Source organism: Rhinopithecus bieti, unplaced genomic scaffold, assembly GCF_001698545.2.
Source record: "Rhinopithecus bieti isolate Rb0 unplaced genomic scaffold, ASM169854v2 scaffold_8307, whole genome shotgun sequence".
Taxonomy (NCBI): Eukaryota; Metazoa; Chordata; class Mammalia; order Primates; family Cercopithecidae; genus Rhinopithecus; species Rhinopithecus bieti.
The window spans coordinates 1,984,450-2,007,923 of NW_016806443.1; the positions used below are offsets into that span (position 1 = coordinate 1,984,450).

At 40.4% G+C, this 23,474-nt stretch overlaps 1 protein-coding gene across 5 annotated transcripts in view; it reads left to right on the plus strand.

Annotated features, from left to right (window-relative positions):
* Window positions 1-523: 523 nt before the first annotated feature.
* CHRM2 (cholinergic receptor muscarinic 2) overlaps window positions 524-23,474 on the plus strand; it is a 155,417-nt gene continuing 132,466 nt past the window's right edge. For 3 of the 5 annotated variants that reach the window (XM_017876514.1, XM_017876511.1, XM_017876512.1), the window contains exons 1-3: window positions 606-946; window positions 1,036-1,127; window positions 1,215-1,372. The gene's annotated coding sequence lies outside the window, so the exon portion shown is untranslated. Of the gene's footprint in view, window positions 947-1,035; window positions 1,128-1,214; window positions 1,373-23,474 lie in introns of all 5 variants that reach the window. The other 2 variants (XM_017876515.1, XM_017876516.1) reach the window with 1 other exon arrangement.

Genomic DNA, 23,474 nt, shown 5'->3' on the forward strand with positions numbered 1-23,474 from the left:
TATATATATATATATTCTGTGTGTATGTGTGTGTACATATATATATATATTCTGTATATATATATATTTGTGTGTGTGTGTGTGTGTGTGTATATTCTGTAGTCTACTGCCCATTAGGTGAAGAAAACATGGTCACTGCCTCATGTTTAAAATAAGAGAAAAAAAATTACTTCTCCTTCGAATACATTTGTCAACGCTCCAAAGAAATAAACAATATGTGAAGAGTTCAGTACAATCATATATTTACAAAGCATAGGGGATTTAGTCTAACATTTTCCCACCTGGATAAACTGAGCTTAAGTATCTCCGACAATCAAAAGGCAATACTGCCTTCTTCCCAATATGCCATGTCACCTTTGTAGCACTCACACACTTGCAGGGAAGGGACTCGGGTTTGGGGGTGGTTCTGATGTAGAAATTGCAGATGGAGAGCTGGGCTCTGGGGATGGAAATGGAGAGGAGCGAAAAAGAGCCTGGAGAAAAGGCTGTCATATTTGCTCAGAAGAACCGCCAAATCAGAGAGCACAGAAGATTTCATTGGGGGAGAGCCTTCAACAGCAACTAATCCTGTCGTACTGAAAGAAAATTGTAAATGTTCTCTCCAGAAACTGTCCGTCCATTGCAGCTAATCGAACACACACGCACGAATACAGACACGCTCTCCTGCTGTACTAAAGGCGCCCGGGCGCAAAGACCTAGGGAGCGCGCGCGGGCGCACACACACATACACACACACACACTAACACGCTCCAGGCTGCCGGTTGGCCAGAGCCTGGAAATCGTAGATTTCACCAGGAAATCGCCGAGATACCGGAATAGGTGTTGCCTCCCCAAAACTAATTCCTACTTCCCCAAACACTTTGGTGAAGAAATGAATCCAGCCCAGCTCGCCGAGGCATCCAGGTCTCCGTTCTATTTTGGTCTCCAGGCTCTTCGTGAAAGCCAGGTTTGAAAGTCTTGTTTGCTTCTCCTTTGGTGGTTTGGCGTGGAGGGCGGGGGCAGCGTCAATTTAACTCCAATCTAAACCACGAACAGGTCACAGACTAGCCAAGCGGCTGAGACGAGTGTAGGGTGCGTGACTCTGCCTGCAAGCGCGCCAGCCCCGCAGCTCTCGCCAGAGCCTTTGGGTCGGTTCTCTCCCGCCTCTCCCGCCTCTCCCGCCCCACCCCTCCAGTGTCTCGGCATCAACTAATCTTTTCCTTTTCTTTTGCAAGATCAAGGGAGAAAGAGAACCGGCGGCTGGCCTCGGACTCTAAGCGGTGCGCAGCTCCAGCCCGGGCGGATCGGCCCTGAACCCACAAAGGGCTCCTCGCTCCTTCAAGCCTCCACCACCTCGCAGCCCGGGAGGCAACTGGAGCGAAACCAGCGACAGGTAAGGGCCCCGCGCTGTGCAGCTCTCCGCTTACCCACTCCGAGGACCCTGGCACCAGGGGTCTCTCCCTTCATATCCCCCCAAACCGGATGCTCAGGGGTCGGGGCTTGGGGGAATTGGAGGGAGGTCCTCCCCACGTGCAGATTCTCAAACGGAAACTTTGGATCCTGGGGCTTGGAGGGTTGGGGGCAGTGATGGCGGGTATGGAAGGAAGGGGCAAATGAGGCACAGCGCGGGGCAGGGTACCCCTACGATTCCGAGGGTCACTGAGTCCAGCCGAATGTGGCGAAAGCAGCCTCGGAGCCGCGCTGTCCCGGCATCGTTCCCTATTCCAGCCCCCCATTCCCTCTACTGTTGCCGCCCCCCTCCCGCCACCCACTCCAGATGCGGCCATGGACAAGACAAGGAGAGCTTCGTCCCTCCCGCCCCTCGGGTTCCTTCCTGCTGGGGTCTGACCGCGTCTTCTGTGCGTGCGGGATGGAGGCCCAGCTCGCCTGGGCTCCAGGCTGTCCCCCGGCTCCGCTTTCGAAGCAGCCCTCGGGCGCTGGAGAGGTTTCCCATTGTGGTCTCCGGGTCATGGCCAAGGAGGAGAAGCAATAAGAATGGGGGAAAGGGTCCCAAGACAAAGGAGAGGGAAGCATTCTGCAATCCCATTCTATTTTAGCCCCTCGCAGGAGCTAGACTGTCCGCCGTGGCTAGGGCACAAGGTCTCAGCCCGAAGCTCATGAGGTACCGGACTGTGCCTGGGCTTCGCCACCTAACTCACAACGGGTCCTGAACCGCCCCGGTAGTCCCCGGGATCGTAGACTGGGGACCGCTGCACGCCTCCCCCCTCCCCCCAAAAATGTCCCTTGCAGTCCGCACCTGAGGTCCCAGGCAATCGCCGCTAACTTGTAGCTCTCGGACCCGGACAGGTGAGGTCCATGCCTGGTACGGGTAGACGCGCAGAAATTCCACCTATGCGCGCTGCCGGGCGCCCCTGGGGCCCCTCACGGGGTAAGTAGAGACTCCTCTGGGAGAGGTGAAAATTCCCCAGAATTATGAACACACACGGCGGCACACCCTTTGCCTCCGTCCGCCTCCAGCACCCGCATCCCTTTCTCTATCTTCCTGCTCATCGCCGACCTCGAGGTTGCCCTGAGACACAGAATTGTCCCAGGCAGAGTCCACCGACCCGCCAGTCCCTGGCGATGATGTCAAGGCTATTGCATATAACGGAAATACCAGCAGGGAGGGTCGCCAGGGGCAGAGAGGCTGGAGGAGAACAGAGAATTTAAGGTAAACGCGTAAAGCCAGCAGAACTGTCGGTGGACATTTCACCCAGACCGCCCTCCCGCATCCTTAGGTCAGTTCACCGCCACAGCACGACTGTGACGGCGGCCACCCAGGGCTCCAAGTCTTCCAGCCCCGGCGCCGCGAGCCAAGAAGAATGCGGCGCCTCCCACTCCTCAAGCTCCGGAATCCCCCACATTGACTTTCTATTTCCCTTTCTTCTTTTCTTTTTTGTTTGTTTTGTTTTTCCTGCTCTTCTTAGCGCTGGGTGGCAGTGGGTACGTGGCAGCCGTGTGATTTGCCCTTCCCCTAGTACACGCAGCCAGCGACACGAGCACACAACGACCAGTCCCCACGCTCTGCCACACACCCTCCAGAGCTCTGGCGTGCAGCCCCTGCTCCACAGCTCGGGGCGCCTGCAGCCACCGCCAGGTTCATGGCCATGGCCCAAGCAGGGCTCAGAGGGTGGAGAGGGGAGTCAACCCAGACTCCAGAGAGAAACCTTGGGACAACCCTAAAGGCCCTTCTGAAAACTGGCATTGGGTTAGGCACGAGGGGTGGGAGGCTCTGGGGATAACTGGCCGGGCTTGCGGAGCCCTGAGGGCTCCTGGGGCTGCAGCGCTGCAGACCGCCCCCGTCTCGCCCCGCCCCGCCCGCTGCTGGGCGTCCCCGCCAGCAGCCCACCCGCGGGCGGCGGCTTTTCTCCATCCTGCCCAGGGAAGTTCGATGCCTGGTGCTGGGATGCGCCAGCGCTTCTCTTCGCTTCTGACAATCCTGATGTTTCCGATTGAGAGGGCTCTCAAAAGGAAGCTTTTAATAAACTCCAGAGTAATGAACTCGGGATTGTGCGGCAAAGGCCGCGCATTACAATTTGTGAGCAATTGGTAAAAATGTGGAACCATATGATAGGAAATATATGCATTTTCATTGATGAGAAAAAAATAGAGATGATGATATCTTTAAACACAGGCCACAAACAGGCATACCTGTGCCATTGTTGGGGAGGTAATAATAAAGGCACTGATGATCACAGAAGTAAAAACAGTTGACTTGGCCAAGAGACAATTTTAAGCTGGGAACTGTAGTCGGCTGCAGTTCAGAAAGTGGACTTTTGAGACTCATCAAACGAATGGAGGAATTTTGTGCCAACAATGTCCCAGCTTTGCAGGCTTGGCAGCTGAGGACTCAGAAGTAATAAATTAATGCCAGGTGAATTGTTATTGTTATTACTATTATCAATAATGTGTTATAGTTGCAGCAATACAATAGATAAGCAACTTCCTATTGACTCTATTTGCTTTCCTGGGCTAGACAATAATGCCAATTAAAACTTAAAAAACGTAAGGCTGACCCTAAAAATATGTGAGAACTGCAGTCAAATTTGTTTACCATTTTAAAATAAAGTTCTGTGAATGAGGTGGGATGGGAATGGGGGAAAGTTTTGGGACTCCAAATTCCCAGAGCCAGACTGCCTGAAAGATGCTTCATTTTCCTACGAAATAAAGGGGCATGTTTGTTTGTAGAAGGGTGCTTGAGGGTGCCTGGAGGCGAATTGGAGTGAGCAAATAGGTATATTTGAATACTGTCATAGTTCCAGTAAAAGGGAACCCAAAAGGCATGTTTTCAGCTCTCAACTAACTTCAGAGACAGATGTGGAAAGAACTAGCAGTTCAAATACCAGTAAAAGTCCCTTTGGAGTGAGTTCCCACAGTCCCTCAATTTTGGGAGGCTGAGACTGTTGTCTTCATGTTAAAAAACAAACAAAAAGTATATTGCTCTAAATTTGACCCTAGCCCCTTCATTGCCCAGAAAGTCCACGTAGTCAAGCATCCGGATGTGTCTTTACTGGACAATTTTCCAATTCCAATTCCAATTCCAGAGCAGCCATTCCCAGGGCCAATAGGAATGGGTGGTTTCAGAAGTCCAAAGGAAACAACAGTCCCAGTCTGCTGGCAGGTAGGGAAGGCACAAAAAGCATGAATGACCTGTCTTCTGTGGAAGCTAGGCTGGCTAATTAGGAGTCATATGTCTCTCTGACCTGCAACAATAAGTAAATTTAAAGCAAGGACAAAAGAGGGAGAAGAGGAGAAATTAGAATAAAAGGGAAATGAAGAGGGAATGGGACAGAGACAAATGAGGGCAAGAATCTTGTGTGTATATCAATAATTGTGCTGGATTCAACCCCCATCACTGATGTCAGCCTTTGTTTAGAATATGCATATGTGAGCAAACCCCTTCTATTATCTTCACATGACCACCCAGACACCATTCTCAATCCTGCCTTAAACTTTTCCCACTTTACTCAATAGGATAGAGGCTGACAGAAATATTTTGCCACACAGTTCTCTTGAAGAACTGTTTTCCTTATTTAAACTTATATTTGACTTGCTTGAGATTTTATGACATGCACTCTCTGTGGCATGGTTCTCAATAGACTCCTATGTATCGAATACCACCAATGTCCACCTTGTGACTACTAACAACTGGCTTTTGTTTCCTTTACCCATTCTGCCCACCTTTGGTTCATTGAGCAGGCGTCAGGACTTCTCTCATTTAAGATAAATGGCATAAGTGTACTGATTGCATATCCCACAGCTCACCTGGCCTATGTGGTGGAGGTGGTGTGTGGGGAAAGAGATGCAAGTCACCTTTCCTTAGACAGGTATTTTTGCTGAGTGTGTTCTAAGTCCTTGGCATTATTTTAAGCATTTTCCCGTATAATATTTTCTGTTTTGTCAGTTGCTTTAGACTCTGACTTAAAATACAGCCAGGCATACCTAAGAAACATATTAGATCTTTGTTGAATGAGTTAATACAGCAATCAATTTTCTCATTTTATCACTGCAACAATCCTATGTAGTAGATGTTATTTTCCACAGGAAGAAACCAGCATTCAGAGGGGTCTGATAATGATCCAAGACAAAACAGCTAGTAAGTTGCAGCCCCTGGATTCAAACACAAGCTTGTTGGACTCCATAGTCTTAGTTCTTATAGTGTGTCAATTGGCTCTCTATAAATAGCTGTGGCACTTGTTTTCCCTGTGTTTGGGGAAAACAAAAGTGTGGCATTCAGAAGTTCAATGATGTTCTCCCCATCTGTTAATTCAACTTTGTATGTTTTTGTTAGATCCCCTAAACCTCAAGCAAAGAAGATGCAGAGCTGAGTAGGTTCTTAGTTGGCACGTGCTTATTTTGTTTAGTCAGTGATTGCCTCTGGCAGAGGTAAACGAGGGCACCAAAATTTTGGCAGATGCCATTTTCACCTCTCAGCAATACTAAGACATTACTAAACAGAAGTTCTTTTGTCTGATGCAAAGTGATAAAAGATAAGCTTGATACCATTCAGCTGAGCTCATGATAGGAAGCAGATCAAAAGACTTTTTCAAGGTGACACAGCTAACCAAGAACTGCATAAGAACACACAAATCCCAATCCCAGTCTAGTTGTCTCTTCATTTTTTCATGCTAAATGAGTTCTCTTTTTCTATAAGATTGTTGGCACTTAGGATTCTGAATTTCAATGGCTCCATTTAATTTTAATTAGTATTTATTATCCATATGTGCTTTGAAAAGTATAATGTTACTTTGTAAACTGCTATTAGCAAAGAATGAGGTAGGTTCCAGTTGGTTTGCCTCTTTCCACTCTTTATATATCTTTGTCTTACTTTATTTATTTCTCTTTTTTTTCTTCACATGTTCTAGCTCCTTCTTTTATACTATGACCTAAATATACAATCATCTTAACTGGTGCTGTTACCATGGTAATGTTTCATGGTAGATAAGGGTACACACTAAAAACTCGGTTTTCTCAGTTTCTTTCATTAGTAATGGAATTCCTCCTGTCTCTGTCTCTCTCTTTTTTTCTCTCTCTGTCTTCACCCATACCCCCTGCCTCTCTCTCTGCTCCCCTCTCTCTCCCCTCTTCCCTCCCAAATCCAAGCTTTCACTGAATGATGCCCTCTGGTGTTCAATAACTGGAAGCACATTGGATTGGATAGGACAAGGAAATCCTTTTTAAAGCTTAGGGAGAATTTCAATTTCAATCAAAAATTCAACTGGACCTAAGCAAGAAGGACTTTGAATTAATATGTTTTTAAGCAAAGAGATTAGTAGAATACATTTGTTGTCTGGGCATGTCAAATGTTGTTTACTATGTATATAGTTATGGCAAAGGGGTGGAAATGATATTTATACCCTTACATGTTTAACATTGTTATGAAAATGTTCTTATGGAAGACAAAGAGATGCCACTGAGATATCCCTGGGAGGATAGTCAGAATATTTTGTACATTTAAGTCTTTAAGACTTCTAAATGGAAGTCTTCTATCTTTAGAATGGAAACATTTTTCTTGCTGGATATATATATACACACACACATACACACACACATTATGCATGTGTTTGTATGTGTGTATATATGTGTATATATGTATACATATGCACATATACATATATACATATATACATATACATATATACACACATATACATATGCATAATATATACAGGTATATATATACACACACACACACATACACATAAGAAAGAAAAACAGAGTGGAGATATTTGTTAGATGAGAAACGCAGAAGTTTTACTCTTACTTACATGATTGTGTGAATAATCATCTCAAGCTGCACATTTTTATTAATCCCTAAATACATGGCAAACTAGAAGGGAGGTTGATATGATATAAACATATCTTTTTTCTTTCTCACTCCAAATTACACTGCTGCCCCCAGGTTAAATCTGTTCCCTGAGAGGCTTCCCCAGAATCCATCCCCCTCTTTCCATCCAGGCATCTCTTCAGACCTTTCGCACCTCTCCCATGAACTATCACCAGAGCCACATGCTTCGAACCGGCCTCCCACTCTTCAGTCTTTCTCTAGTACAAGCTACTCCTCACACTGCCAAAGTGACCTTTCTAAAATGCAAATCTGAACATGTCATTCTCCTGTTAAAAATTCTTCAGTGTTTCTCAACTGTCTAGGATAAACCCTGAAATCAAATCCACATGAGAGCTTCCATAGCTGATCAGAGCTGTTTTGCCAACCATCTTTGTCCCAGGCATTTCTTCATCCTCCCACTGCACAAGGAGAGAATCCATATGCATAGATAGCTGAGTGTACATATACATAGTGTAGTATAATGACTGGTACGGTGTACATGCTAAATAACTACTGGCCAATATATTTATTTCCCCTTTATTCTCCTCCTCCTCTGCCTCCTCTTCATGGAATTTATTATTATTACCAACAGGTAATGATAAGCTTCACACTTATAATCTAGCCCTTCCTCAAACTAATAATAATACTCATGAAAAGGTATGATATAATATGGTGAATTCAATGAATATTTTATATCCTCTATCTCATTTAATCTTTCACAGCCAGGTGCCTCACCGGGCACCCACTAGGTGCTCAGTATATGCCTGTTATTTTTATATGCCTAATCAATATAATAATAATGACATTTTTGGCCCTTATTATTCATAGCAATGTGTTTTGGAAGGTGAAGTCATGGGTATTTTTATTTTAAAAAACAAATTATTTACAAAAGGAGTTAACTTATAAAAATGCTAGGCAACTTGGATGGTTTTATCTGGTGCTGGTAGTAGAGTAACAGCTAGAACTTGTTAGGGATACATTTGAGGTGAGAATAGAGGCCATATTTTATAAATAATGGCAATATACACTTACATTTGTATTTTTATCTTCTCTTTAAAACGAAACCAAATGCCCTGATGTTGCCAAATAACACAATTAAGTGGAATTTTAAAAATCACTTTCTATTTTCAAAATAATTTTACTATTTTATTGCATAGTGTGCCACCCGATAGATATGCATAGTACCCCTCCATTTTATCGTATTAAAGAAGCTGTAGGCAACTTCAGAGGCTAAGTGCTAGTTTAAGTTCAAATTTCCAGCACACGGACAATGAGTAACAGCAACAATAACACTGAGGATCTACATTTTTAAGATCAGTGCAAATACATAACAAAAATTATGGTAGCGAGGCAGTCTTTTGAAGCTATCTGTATTTATTGAGCTCAGAAAAGCAGGACCTCTCTTTTCTGAGGCTGAGAATCCTAAATACCCTTGAATATTGACCTCGTGGCAGAACTGGGCCCACTTTTTCAAAAGTCAGTATTCACAGTCACCATGTATAGTGCTTTAAATAAGATTATGAATTATGTAAATAACTACTATCTTCTAAGAAGTCATTTAAAAGAGATTAATTCACAGGTTGGATTATCTGAGATACTTTATTCCTCTTGTAAAGATGTTGAGTCAGGCTGGGAGTTAGGCCCAGGAATCTAGGTTTTTAACAAGCCCCTTCCATGATACTGAGGTGGGAAAACACAGGACTACATTTTAAATAACAGATTGATGAACTGGAACATAAAAGGCATCAAAGAGGAAAGGAGATAGGATGTACAACTCAAATGTCACTGCCAATAGTACCATACGTATTTTCCATTAGGGCTGGGGCAGAGAGCTTTGTTGTAGCCAGAGACTTTTTGATTTGTTAGGCAAATTCTAGTGTGAACAATGAATAACAATTCAGGAGGACAGCTATAGATTAAGAAGCATATCTTTCAATGTAGAGGAAACCTAGATATCTGTGTGTTTAGATGGGACACAGTCCCATCTGCATACAATATATCCTTGGAGTTAAATCAGTCTTAGCTATTTAAGAAATAAGTACTTGATTTCTTTTCTATTTCTTGTTTTATTTTTTTCCTTCTTAAATTCCTTTCATTAGTTTAATATCTTCACAGATCATATATATCTTCATGATTCCAGAGCTCCTCTCTGCATTCTTCTATCTGGTGTTCTATGTAGATTCTTATGACTAATGTAGCTGGATCAAGCACCTGGACTTCTTCCTCTTCTTTCTCAACTCTAGTGGAGGAGTTAGAGAAAGCCAGAGAATTGTCTTAAATGTTAATGCTGATACATTTCACTGTCATTGTTGCAAAATGTTGTTGCACTCTGATGATCCCAAGTAACAGGCGGATACAATACCTCCTCTAGGAATAAGAAAGTTATAATGACCTTTCTTGATATTATTGTTCACTCTTAGTCATGCTGATGACTCCTCTGTTTGAATAAAGCAAATAAGCCATTCCTCACCTCCTCATTCATGCCAAGCCAATGAACAAAACAGAATCACGTTGGAAAACAAGCCCGTTATTTCTTATTTAATTAACTATCAAGGATCTCTTTAGGAGGAATGTGATTGTGAGCTAAATAATTACCTGAAGCCTAAGGTTTCTTCCTTTCTATAAAAGATAAGCACAGAATAATTTGATTGGTAGAGGAAAATAATACATTTCGCACCCTGTTTTACATTGTTGAACAAGATGAAGACTTTCTAATACTCTGCCTTGCTTGACACTGTTACAAAGGGAAGAGCTTCTACCGTAACCAGCATGAAAATAGAAAGTGATAAGAAAATTCTACTTAATTGTGTTCTTTGGAGAGCATCAGGGCATTTGGTTTCATTTTAGGGAGAAGATAAAGAGCAGCCCCAGGGCCAAAGCATGTTTCCCAGACATGCCTACCGTTTTCTTGCTTTATCCTCAAAATTACTTTTCTATCAGATTTTATCAGTGGAGGGGGCAGTTATGTCTTCACATGTAAGCCTAAATAATAAAGACTTTATCTTTCTTTGTGCTATGCTGGATGGAGGTACTGAAGGCAGGAGGAGGGGTAGATGATACAGGTTTAATTTCTATTCTCTCTGGCAACTGGGTATCATTCAACAGTAAACAAGAAATCTCAGTTTTGCTTTACTTTAAAATAAGCCTGCCTGGATATTTTCCATGACTAGTTATATCCATATTAGGGGAAATTTCAGAATTTGGGGTGAGATACTCTTCTGTGACAATAATAATGGCAACAAAAACCATGAGATGACAGCTGCTGTTTTTTGAGTGTTTACCAAATTTTAGAACCTATGCCATTTCTTTACATGTATTGTTTCTATACCTCATGCCCAATCTATGTGATAAATTTATTCCTTTTTCTTTCTAAATCTTGAAACCGAGGCTTATTGACACTAAACAACTTATTCTAGGTCTAAGAGTGAGTATGTAGCTTTCGGCATTATTCCCACATCTAAGGTCAAAGATCAGTTTTTAATGTTTTTTTGTTTTGGTTTACTATACCACAAGAAATTCTTTCAGCGGATATCTCAATATATTATTTGGCATCTAATTCTGATAAAGAAAAAGAGAGAGAGAAGAAAACGAAGTAGAAGCAAGTCTCACTTCTAGTCAGTGTTCAGAAAATGAAGTCATGAAAACAGACTTCATGGTAAAGGAATCAGTCTTAGGTGAAGTTTAGAATCTGTCTCCTGGCAACTAACCTCCTGGCTTAGTATAATTTATAGGCTTTGAATTTAAAAGTGCTTGAGCCTTCATAACTATGAAGCTCTTTCTAGGCACAGAGGTGGAAAAAGTCTCAGCAAGGCTTTCAGGTATGAAATTTCCAAGGCATACAATATTTATTGATGCTTATATAACATATATATGTTGCAACATTTCTGTTGATTAGGAAAACATTAAGTATTGGTAAAATGTCATTATTTGATCTCCTTCTATTTCATACTGTAATATCTCTTTCCTTCCTCTGCAAAACAACTGCCATTACCTAACCTTAACTTCTGCATTGCAGATGCACAAACAAAAGGCCAAAGAGGCTAGATGTCCTAAGGGATAAATCTGCTTGGAATAATTCTGTTCCTGTTTACATGTCCATTGTTAACTAATCACTTATTTGTATGCCCCCATATCTTCTGGCAATCATGACTGTCTATTGGTAAACGATAATACCAGCTAATTTCTTTTTCACAATTAATTGAAATTTTACACTATTACATTTCAATATCGGTCAATATTTTTACACACTGACACTTTTAATCAAGGATTATCTTTCACAAGGGAGCTGTAACAGGGCCCTAATTAATTAAAGTGATAATTACTCCTCTCCCACGCAGTTTGTTAGTTACATAACACATTCTCCAGGAAATTCACATCCTTAGTATTCCTCTTTAAATTTCTCTCATTTATAAGGAGATACCTTGGCTTCTATCTCTGTAAGAATTTACTGAAAACTCAAATAATTTTATCTTCTAGCATTAGGAAAAAAAGGGGCCATCTTTATTTTCTATTAAGTTTTCATATTCGAACCAAATAAAATGAGATTTTCCTATCATTGAAACATTCAATTTGAATCGCAGGGGTCATTTTCATGGGAAAAACACTGAGGTTGTCAAATGACTCCCCTTTGCTATTCACCAGCTTATTCTAGCTTCTTCATCACAATGCAAGTTCCTGTGGTCCATTCCTCTTGGATCTTTTTTTTTTTTTTGCACTTCCATTCCTCAGCTACAATTGCTCTTGCCTCTCTGTAGTTTTTCTTAGTGCGTAAGGTTTGTTACATTTTCTGATACAGTTTAATTCCGTTATTTTAGTAGACATGGAATCTAGAGTATTGGCAATTATTGGCAGCCTTGCTCTCTTCTCCTTTAATAGCTATTGCCCCCGTTCCTATATTTTGGCATCTCTTGGTGTCTGAGATGCACTTTCAGAAATAATTGATGATGACTCTAAATTCATTCAGTTTATTCCCTAAGACTTGGGAATCCAGATCATTGAAATCCCTGAACCAAATATTGGTCAGATTTACTAAAGATCATCCCTGTTTGGTTTGCATATTTTGATTAAATTACTGTGACTTACTCATTTCACTTGCAGTAAACATTTGACTACATTTTAAAATTATTATTTCTCCCAAACTCCTGAGTGTTCTTACTTTACTTTTCTAATACACGTGAAAATGAAATTTGATACCAAGAAGTCAGTTATCTAAAATTCAATTAGCTTTTTTTCTGTTACTATATATAATTGTTGAAAGACTCTTTTTTTTTCTTGCTGCAATAGTTTTTTTTTAAATAGACTTTACTTATCAGGCCAGTTTTAATTTCACAGCAAAATTGAGAAGAATAGTTTTCATATACCTTCTGGCCCCATACACACCTGCTCCTTTCCACTATCAATGTCCCCTACCAGAATGATACATTTGTTTCCATTGATGAACTACATTGACCTATCAGTATCACCAGAGCCCACAGTTTACATTAGGGTTCCTGCTTGTTGTTGGGCATTCCCTGAATTTGGACAAGTGTATAACGGTATGTAGACACCACTGTATGCATGTAGCATCATACAAAGTATTTCCACTGCCCTAAAAATCCTCTGTGCCCCTTCCATCTATTTCTCTCTTTGCCTTAACTCCTGACAACCACTGATTCTTTTACTGTCACTATAGTTTGCCTTTAAGAACTGTCATGTAATTGGAATCATACAGTTTTTTTAGAATGAATTCTTTCGCTTAGTAATAACTTTCTTTCACTTGGTGTGTAAATTCAAGTCATTTAAGGCTCCTCCATGTCTTTTCATGGCTTGATAGTTCCTTTCTTTTTAGCACTGAATGATAGTCCATTGCATTCATTTTTCTTTGTGATTTTCATTAAATCAGTAAATGTTTTGCCATGCTTCTTGAAGATGATTAGGTAATTTTTTTTAATTTTTGCCATTATATTATTTTATTCTTGTTTTGTATTTTCTCGAATCTTACATTTCCATATTCTTAAGCTCTCTAGAACTTTCTAAAAGTGATCACAGAACTCATGCTCTGAATATTTTAATTCTTTTTCATTTTCCTTTAACCCACCATATCCCTATTTCAGTACTTAGAAAAGAGTACTTAGCATCTTAAAAGATGCACTTTCTTAGCATCTTGCAGTTTTTATTTAACTGTCTTTATTTTCCCGTGAATATATCTTTTACAGGAATTTTAAAATTCAGACAACAAAAAAACCTTTAACTTCTCTCTGTTGAAAGATTTAAATGGTTTGTTTTCCAAGTTTGGACAACTCTTCTATTTCTCTGAGCATGTAAATTCAAGAAGAGGAGAGGAAAAAGTATCACAGGGCTGTTTACTTTCTACTTCTCTTTCTCACATCATCTTCCAACCTTCAGCAGCCATGGCTATGTTGAAGCTAAGTTGAAAAACTGAAAACCTAGTTGAAAGACCATTTTATGCAAGACCATACTGAACCCTAAATAATCTTTAAATGAAACACCATAAATCTCTTTTGTTTTACCAATAGCAGACAGAGTATTCTTGTTCCTATTTGAGAAGTAAGGGAAGTCCTAAGAGGTTCTTAGTACTCCTCTGAGGTGTTTTCTCTATCCTCTGCCTTTAGGAAAATTGATACTGTTTGAATATTGGTCTAGTCCCTCCAGCTATTTAGACACCGGCTTTACACATGGAAGCTAATGGAACCCACTTATTTAACCTGACAATTTAACCTCTTCACACGGACCTACTCTTTATCTTACACTCATACCTTATATTCAACTCCTTTATACAAGATTCTTATGATATTCTCCGGTTTCATTAAAAGAAACCTGCTCCATAAGGACGGGACTTGTGTTCCCTCCTTTCCTCCTCCTCCCCTTTTTTCTCCCCCTTCTGTTCCTCCCCCTCTTCACCCTCCTCCTCCTCTTCCTCTTGTTTCTCTTCTTTTCCCCTCCTCCTCGCCTTCCTTCTTCTCAGCATTGAATTTGATGCCTGCCTCTATTCTTGGCACATAGCAGAGCTCAATAAATATTTATTTAATGATATTTTATGCTAGTAGTCTGCTAAGAGTTCCAAGTTTCCTACTATCCCAATCTGCTTCTTCTGTTGGTTTCAAAATACCAAGTTATTCTTTTCTGAAATAGCTCAAAGAAACTCTTTCTAGGTAAAATTTTTCTTTGAAAATAAAACTTCCTTTCTGATAAATGTTTCCACTTTCGAAACCAATATTTTATCTAAGCCTGAGCAAAATTTACTCTAGGCCATGCTTATAGGTATATGGTAATATTATTTTGTTTAAGCTGAATCTAATTAATCTCAAACACATGCACTTTTAAAGAGACCAGACTTGTTTACGCATATCATACATGTTAAAAGGAACTGTAGCCAGCTAAACATTGCATATGATTTAGACAGACTGTTTTTTCTCATATTAGGGATGGATTTAGTAGTTTTCTATTTTTACTTGACCCTATGTAAAAGATAAATGAAAAAAGATGAAGAATAATATACCTCTTGAAACTAAGTAACATTCTGGATAATTTGCCAGGCAATATAGGCTTAGGCTCACTCAAAAGGGGAAGGAGAGGTACTACACTTAGGTGCCCACTTTCATCTACTCTCTTACTCTCTCATCTGTTAGGAGGGCTTAGAGTTCCCTCCTAACAGCACCACTTCTGCCTTAACAGTTACAGTGGCCCTAAGCTCTTTAGCAGCAGGGATCTTCCACTCATCTTCTCCACCTTCTAGGGAGCTTAGAAAGAGAAGGTTTTGGCATCTCTCCCTGTCTTGAGCCTCTGATGTCTCCCAAAGGGTACTACAGTTTCAGGCAGTACAAAGTAGTGGATAAGTATATTCAGTTTGGAGACAATTGTGTCATTGTTAGTTTACCTTTAATATCCTCACCTTCATGGATTTAAAGATTTAGTGGGGTGTCCAACATCATCTAGTCTGATGCCTTTATTTTAGAGTAAGGAGACTTACTAAGGGTAAACATAGTCGTAGCTTATTATGGGGGTGACAGTGATCAGAAGTGATAGAAACAAGATTTTTAGTCTGAACGTTTTGACAACCCATTGTCAATTTCATCACCTTACAATGACTACTCCTATGGAAGGTTCCACATGATTATTTTCAGTCTTAGACTTCTATTCCTTCTAAGAAAGACATGAGTCTATCAATATTCTTTGTTATTCTTTCTGGTTTGTGTGGGACTTTTGATTCTGTTTTTCACCTTTCCTCTCCTGTTTCCCTGATGTTTTTCAAAGGAATCTTACAATTTAGTGGTAAGATCTTGTTGAAAAGACTGGATTCAAACATAAGTGATTGTCAAAACTTTAATGATGGGTATGAAATGATGCCAACCTATCAGAACATGTGTTGGCCACTGTGTTATTCTTCGGGTCCCTGCTGAGAATCAATCCGGGTTCAATAAGCTACTTTAATCTTGAAAGCGTCTACTTTCTTGCTTTCCAGATGTTTTGGAAATATAATCTAGTCATTTTTCCTGCTGAATTGCCTGTAAATGATTAGGGTTTTCATTAATCATTGCAGTAACTACTTGGAGTAATGTATTTTCAAAAGCATAATCTTGCAACTTTACATGATCAAGAATAATTGAAAACTAATTATACGATGAGTTTGTTCCCTGGAGATATATGACAACTTCAAAAGCTGAAGAAAGAATGATGGATGAACTCTTTTATAAAACGACATCAAAATCTGCTTCTATCTTTTGTTTTCCCAGTTCCTAAGGTCATTAGAAAACTCTGTTGTCATGTCGAGTGCCAAATTTGCAAAAATTGTCTGTGCAGTGTCTTTAGAGTAAGAAAAAAAGACAAATTAGAAAGCCGTACTTTGATGTCATCTCTCCTAATTCTGTCAAAGTGTTTTTCTTCCAAATAGCAGATTACTTCATCCTAAAGTCTTGATAACCATAAATGTACTCAGCTTTGCCATAAATGTCTTCAAAATGAAATGCCTTTTTTTTTGGTTGTCTTTTTTGCTTTGTTTTTTATCAGGGGAAAGTGGAGGGAGAAGCAATTGGTGGTGAGTTGAGGAACTAGTGTTTTCTGAGACACTGAGCATTTCATAGTCCAGAGAAATTCAAAATTAGGTGATAGAATGTGCTCCCAGACCACTGTCACTTACACTGGGAACGTGATGTCCTCCTGGGGAATGTTGGGAAAGCACTTGCAAAGCTATTTTAAGAGGTGTTTGGAACTGTGAGAGGACAGGGAAGTATAGGAGAACATGCCAGAAGCCTTGTTTGTAAATACTGTATTCTCTTTAGGGGCTACTCAGTGGCAAAATCAAAAAGATGTTTTGCCAGACAATAAAATGGCTCATCTTTACTTCCTAAGAGAATTCCACACCCAGTGAAGATCAAAACTTAAAATGAAAACATTTTAATGAATCACCGAAAATCAGTTTTTCTGTTTGTTTGGTTGTTGGTTTTGTGTCTTTCCGAGTGTGAGCTCCCTAATCTTATAGATGAGCTGATGCTATTAGTTGCTACCAGTAATCCATCAGAACACAGATGGAACTTTGTCAGAGAAACTGTATTTGATAAGGCTGAAAGATAATTTGCTTCAATCTTTTTAGAAAATGTTTTGTTCCTCTTCATAGAGACCCAAAGGGAAAAGAATTTGGATGGGGATGACAATTCTGTCACAGTTTATCATCCCGCCTTAGCAATGGACCAAAGACAGAAACAAATAGGACCTCAAAAATTTCCCCCTTCCTGGTCTGTGACAACCCCAAAGATTCCAAAAACAGTTGGAGAATGGCTTGCTTGCAAAAGTGAGCAGGTCTCACATACTCCCTTCAACTCCATCTCCTAAAAATAATTTAAATTTCAGGGGTATGACCTGTATAGCCACATAAAGAGGACATTGTCCATATTTAAAACTCAGAAAGATCCATCATTCATGTCAGTAACATTTTCATCTTATTATTCTGCATTTTAAACGTACATTTCTGTCCCCCTGCAGTATTCAGTCGGTTGGTTATTGTATACAAAGAACATATAAGTGCTTTATAAGCGAAAGACATGAATGCACTAGAAATGGTTATTTATTCTTCACTGTGTATTTCTGCAGACTTAGTTACATACAGGTACTATACTAGACATCTAGGATACAAAGGTGATTCATCATAATTCTAGCCTTTACAGTCTGTCCTGAGAGATCAGATGAGGAAAAAACAATGATACACAATATACAGGTGATAAACCAGAGACATGAAGACTCCTCAAATCACAGGGAAAAATTAGACTAACCCAGCTGAATCTTGGTTTAATAAAGCACTAGAGAGTCAGTGGGGTCTTATTGAATTGAGGGGGGAAGAGAAAGGACTTAGCAGAAGAGGGTAGAGCATGTACCAACACATAGGAATGGAACATTCAGAGTCCTGGATGTTATTCTCAGTAGCTACAGCCTAGGGTGGTTTTGGGGAAATGGAAAGGAAGGCTGAAACATAGGTTAGGCCAAACTATGAAAGAGTCAGTATGCATCCAAAGGTCTATAGCTATCCTGTTGGCTACCATGAGCAAAATCTGTCATCGAAGGGAAACATTTTATGTTTAAATCATATCCCCTATACCATCCTATTTCACTTGACATTTACCTAAAAAGGTAATTAAAAATCCAGGTAGAATCATGGATAGATTAGTTAGATTGGTCAAATGGCAACATCTAGCTTATGATATCTGCCAAAATTGTAGTACCTTGTGTTAAGGAAATGGGTCCGTGAAAACACCAAGTGACAGTTCCCTAGTTTTATGTGACTTCTCCCCATTCATAACTTCAAATGGTCTGGGCTTTGGGTAAACAGTAGCCTCATTCATATGTGTACAGTAAAGGAAGTGCCCAAAGCACTGAAAGAAGCCAAAAATTTACCCCATTGCTTTCTGACTCCTCTTTGAGAAGAAGACTCACAGATTCTTGCCACTAGTGTACTTCAAAGTGTAATTTCTTGTAGATCTGAGGCAAGGTGTGTGAAACACAGTGCCCGGATATCATCTGGTATGGATTTAGGAAACTTGATTTTATATAGTGGTTCTAATTGAAAAATTCTGAGCCAGGCACAGGGGCTCATGTCTGTAATCACAGCATTTTGGGAGGCCAAGGCAGGTGGATTATTTAAGCCCAAGAGTTTGAGACCAGTCTGGGCAACATAGGAAAACCCTTCTCTACAAAAAATACAGAAAAAAATTAGCCATGTGCATGTCTATAGTCCTAGCTACTTGAAAGGATCACTTGAGCCCAGGAGGCAGAGGTTGCACTGAGCCGAGATCATCCCACTGCACTCCAGCAGCCTGGGCGACAGTGAGACTCTATCTCAAAAACACTCACAGAACTGAACATTTAAAGTTTGTGCATTTTAGCAATGTAAATTACAATTCAAAAAAATTAAAAAGGTGCTGGACAAACATATTAAGAAGTTCCTAAATAAACAGACTTCTTTACTGAAGAACTTCTCAAAAGCTTCAACATGTCAACGCACATTGTAAATTTCAGAAGACAGGAGGTTGCAAGTGNAAAAAAAAAAAAAAATCTAGCCAGGTGTGGTGGTGCACACTTGTAGTCCTAGCTATCTGGGAGGCTGAGGGGGTGGATAACTTGAACCCCTGGCAGGTCGAGGCTGCAGTGAGCTATGATTGCACCACTGCACACTAGCCTGGGCAACAGAGTGAGACCCTGTCTCAAAAAGAAAAAAGAAAAGAAAAATTCTATAGCCCATCATGCCTCAAACATACCTAGTAGATTAGGTGTCTTGGTTGGGGTTTCAGAACATATACCCACCACTTCATCTTTCTGTAAGATGTAGGCCAAACGATACAAAGTAGCAAACTTTTGAACAACTCAAAAGATCTAATGTACAGCATGAGGACTACAGTTATTAACAGTGTATTGTATTCAGGGTTTTTGCTAAATGAGTAGCTTATAGCTGCTCTTGGCATAGGGCAGTGAGACTGCATAACTCTGTGAGATGATGGCTATGTTAATTTATTCTACTATACTAACCATTTTATTATATGCATGTATCTTGTAACATCATGTTGTATATCTTAAATATACACAATAAAATGCATTTTAGAAATGCTGTGCTTTAAAAACCTTTACAATTTGCAATGGATTAATGCATCCATCACCTCATTTGCTTTTCACAAAAGAATCCCACAGGATAGTAACAACACATTGAGGACATTTAGAATTATCAATCTCTGGTGACTTGTCCAAGGTGACATAGCTTGAATGAGAATCCAGACTGACCAACTCTTATACTCTTGGGTTTTTCATCCTTTCTCACAGTGATAGGGATGAAATCTCACTGTGCCATTGCCAGAAATACCCTGAGTGTGTGACAAAACTTAACAGGCACCTCACCCATAATTAATTCTCCAGAGAAGTGAGTTAAGAGTGATGAGTCCAAACTTGTCTCTTGAATCAACTCACCCTCAAAGAACAGAGAATTCATTGTGAAACTCAAAACCTCACTGACCATGCCTCAGAAGAATTATTCCATTTCCCTCCTGAGGAAACCAAGTGTTCTCTCAGAAAAGGAGATAAAGAAATATCTGCTGCTGGATCTCTGTGAAGCAGTTCCCCCTTTTGGGAAACTAAGGGTTTTATATATTTTTTAAATTTTACTTGAAAATGTCTTGTGATCAAATGTGTCCCCATTTTACATTTGAAGAAACAGATGTGAAGAGAAAAAGTTCTCTCTCCTTGGAGGCACTTTGATGGCTACCTTTGATTACCGAGAAAACCTTAGGTCAGTAGTCTTTGGGAAGGCAGAGTTGGAGTAAAACTCTCTCTAGGATTTTCAAATCCTCAGGATTGAACATTAGCTTTCTCGTGTGAGCCCTGAGGGCAGCTCTCTGGGACTTCCTGACAGACTCCACTTTCCTCAGGGCTGAATTAACAATTCCCATTCTTTTTGCTTCCTTCCCCTGGCTCTACCAGATGTGTTGCTTTGCCCTGCTATATTAAAACAGGAGAATTTTACCTGGGAGTTGCCATGCCCATCGAGTCATAACAGTCCACGGGCCCCTATCATGAAACCTAAGAAAGGCCTTATTGTCTTAAAATAGACAGGAGACAAATTCCCCTCTTCCCTGTGATGTCTGCTAAATGTACCTGTCCCTGCCCATTGCTGCACTGGGGAAAGGAAAGATAGCACACATCTAAGCACCTGTCTGATTTAATCCTTGCTTCAGCCTATGGGAAGAAGTTGACCTGTTGTTGGAAGCTGTGGGAATTCAGTGAGAAATATTTTAGCAGGTTTTCAGAAAGGAATTACATATGTGAATAGGAATAACATTTTTCAAGTCACACCAGTCATCGGCACTCACCCTGTTGGGCAAAAGGTTTCTGTGGTGGGGAATGAGTTTAAGAAATGAGGGATTAGCATTTTCAGCTCAGCCTGTGTGTTGATGAGCCCCTTGCCTCACAATTTCCCTTAATTTAACATGGAGGATGATCTATTTTATGTCTTTCAGTGGGAAATCCTAGGAAGAGTTATTCTTGTTAATAAAATGAGTCAGGAACTGCAAAAAGAATATTGGTGTGCTTGTTCCAGTTAAAAGTAATTACCGATTCAATCACGCCTGTAAATCTCATCACTTTGAGAGGCCGAGGCGGATGGAACACGAGGTCAGGAGTTCGAGACCATCCTGGCTAACACGGTGAAACTCCTTCTCTACTAAAAAATACAAAAAAATTAGCTGGGCCTGGTGGCGGACGCCTATAGTCCCAGCTACTCAGGAGGCTGAGGATGGAGAATGGTGTGAACCTGGGAGGCGGAGCTTGCAGTGAGCCAAGATCACACCACTGCACTCCAGCCTGGGCGACAGAGCGAGACTTCGTCTCAAAAAAAAAAAAAAGTAATTACCGATTCCAAAAAGAACTTTTCTATCATACAGCTCAATTTGTACTGTCCCCATTTCTTCCAGAATTATTGTTCTTGAGTGTTGGTGCAGTATTCAGTATTGGTGGAGAGGTGATTTCTGAGGGAAGGGCTGGCATTGTGAGGTTGCTTGCTCAGCTTTCACTGGGTGGCTGGTGCTTGAGGAGTGGCTCTACGAGCACTGGGGGAACCACTTCTTACGTAAGGGTCATTTGACTTTGAGCTCCTCTTGAGCCAAGAAAGAGAATAATCCCTTTATACTGGTTAACATTTACTGCTTTCACATTTTTTTCATCTATTGATCCCTTTACAATCTGGGTGAGGTGGGCATTATTACTGATATCCAAATGAGGAACAGAAGTATTTAAGGGTTTCCCAATCTTAACTGAAATGACAAGACAGAGCCAGGACATAAATCAACTTTTCCAACTCAGATGTACCACACCTTCCACAAAGGATGATTCTCAGGACATAACCCAATCCTGAGGTTTCTTCATTTCTAAAATGTGTAACACCAATGCCTGTACTTATTTTGAAAAATTACTCAGGAACAACAAGAAATAAATTTGGAAACATTTTGTAAACACATAAATGCTATACATACGAGGTGTACTAAAATGATAATCACTATTGGCAATGATTTAGATTCAGATAGAACCTTCAACTCTATTCATTCGGTTTGTTTAGCTATTGCGGACTGTTGCAGGAATGATGTTTTTTCTCTGTGTTGAGTATATTTTTAAAATATGTTTAAATTTGTTAGACTTAGTTATTCCTGTTGGACTCAGAGATATTTCACAAATATAAAGCACAGACAGGAGACCTCAGCTGCCTCCTCCGTTGACTAGGATTCTCCAGGGAGGAATAGACTTCTCCCTGCTATGGCACACCTTACCACATTCAGTTGTTATTATTTTCTATCCATCTCCAGCATGAACTTTACAATTAATTATCCTATATATATATTTTTTTCTAACCTGGGATCCTATGTCAGGTTATTGCCAAATTATCAAGGCAGCTCCTTCAAAACTGAGATAATACATTTCTAATCTTGGGAAGAGTTAAGAAATGTCTAGTAGTTTGCACTTAAATATGCTATCTGACAGTTGTGACTTGTATCCTGCTGAGATGGATTGGGAAGGTAACTACAATGTAATTTAAGTTAAGGCGTGGGCACATGGACTCCGAACTAAAACGTCACCATTAACACTTTTTCACGTCACTAACACAAAGCATTGCACCGCTGTGTGTGGACTGCTAAGAATAACTGATGTATTGGTCGTATATTCTGAGGGAAAAGCTATCTGAACAGAGAGGGTTCTGTGACCACTGGCTACCTTTCAAATTAAGTAGTTTTCCTTTGCCGAATTTCAAAAGAATATTTAGTACTCAAAAGAAAATTGCATTGTTCTGCAGTAGTGAACCTTGTGACTCAGAGGCAGAAATATGGGCAGAAACAGTCTATCAGGAGTGTTCTAGGGAGAAGCCCCAAAAGACTGCCTTTATCCTGACAGCCAGAAACCACCCGTTGAGCTCCAGTGAGTACTAAAACCCTATCGTGGAGGCTTCTAGCCTGAAGAGGATGCAGTGTGGTTTGCCCAAGTGAGGGAGGCTATGATTGATGGTTCTATTCAAAGACTGTTGTAGTGATTAAAACTGACTTTATTAAATACATAGAAAGTCCAAGTGTGTGTATATGTGTACGTGTGAATTTGTGTATATGTGTATGTGTTTATATGTGTGTGTGTGTATGTGTGTATATGTGTATGTGTATGTTTGTGTATAGGTGTATGTGTGCGTATATGTGTGTGGTGGGGAGGGAATTCTTAAATTTCTTGCTTCCTTCTGCTACATTCATCCCCACTCTGTCTCCTTTCTTTCTCACCTTAGAAAATGGCACAATGATCCACTAATTGCTAAGTTCAGAAACTTAGTATTTCTTTCTTTTTTTTTTTTTTTTCAGAGTGAATCAGAAGTTTTAATGCAAATAAGTAAATACAAATTGGCAGATAACAATCAAGGCTCCATAGGATGGCACTCTTCACGTGGAACAGGGAAATGGGACGTAAACCAGGGCTGTATGTCAGGAGGATGCTGGAGAGCACTCACTTTTAACCTTAACATAGTTTTAGAATTACAGAAATATTGCAAAGATATTTCAGAGAATTCTCTTATACCCATCACCTCATTTTCTCTGTTACTGAGATCTTGCATTCATATGATATATTTGACAGAATTAATAAACCAATGTTAAAACATTGTTATTAACTG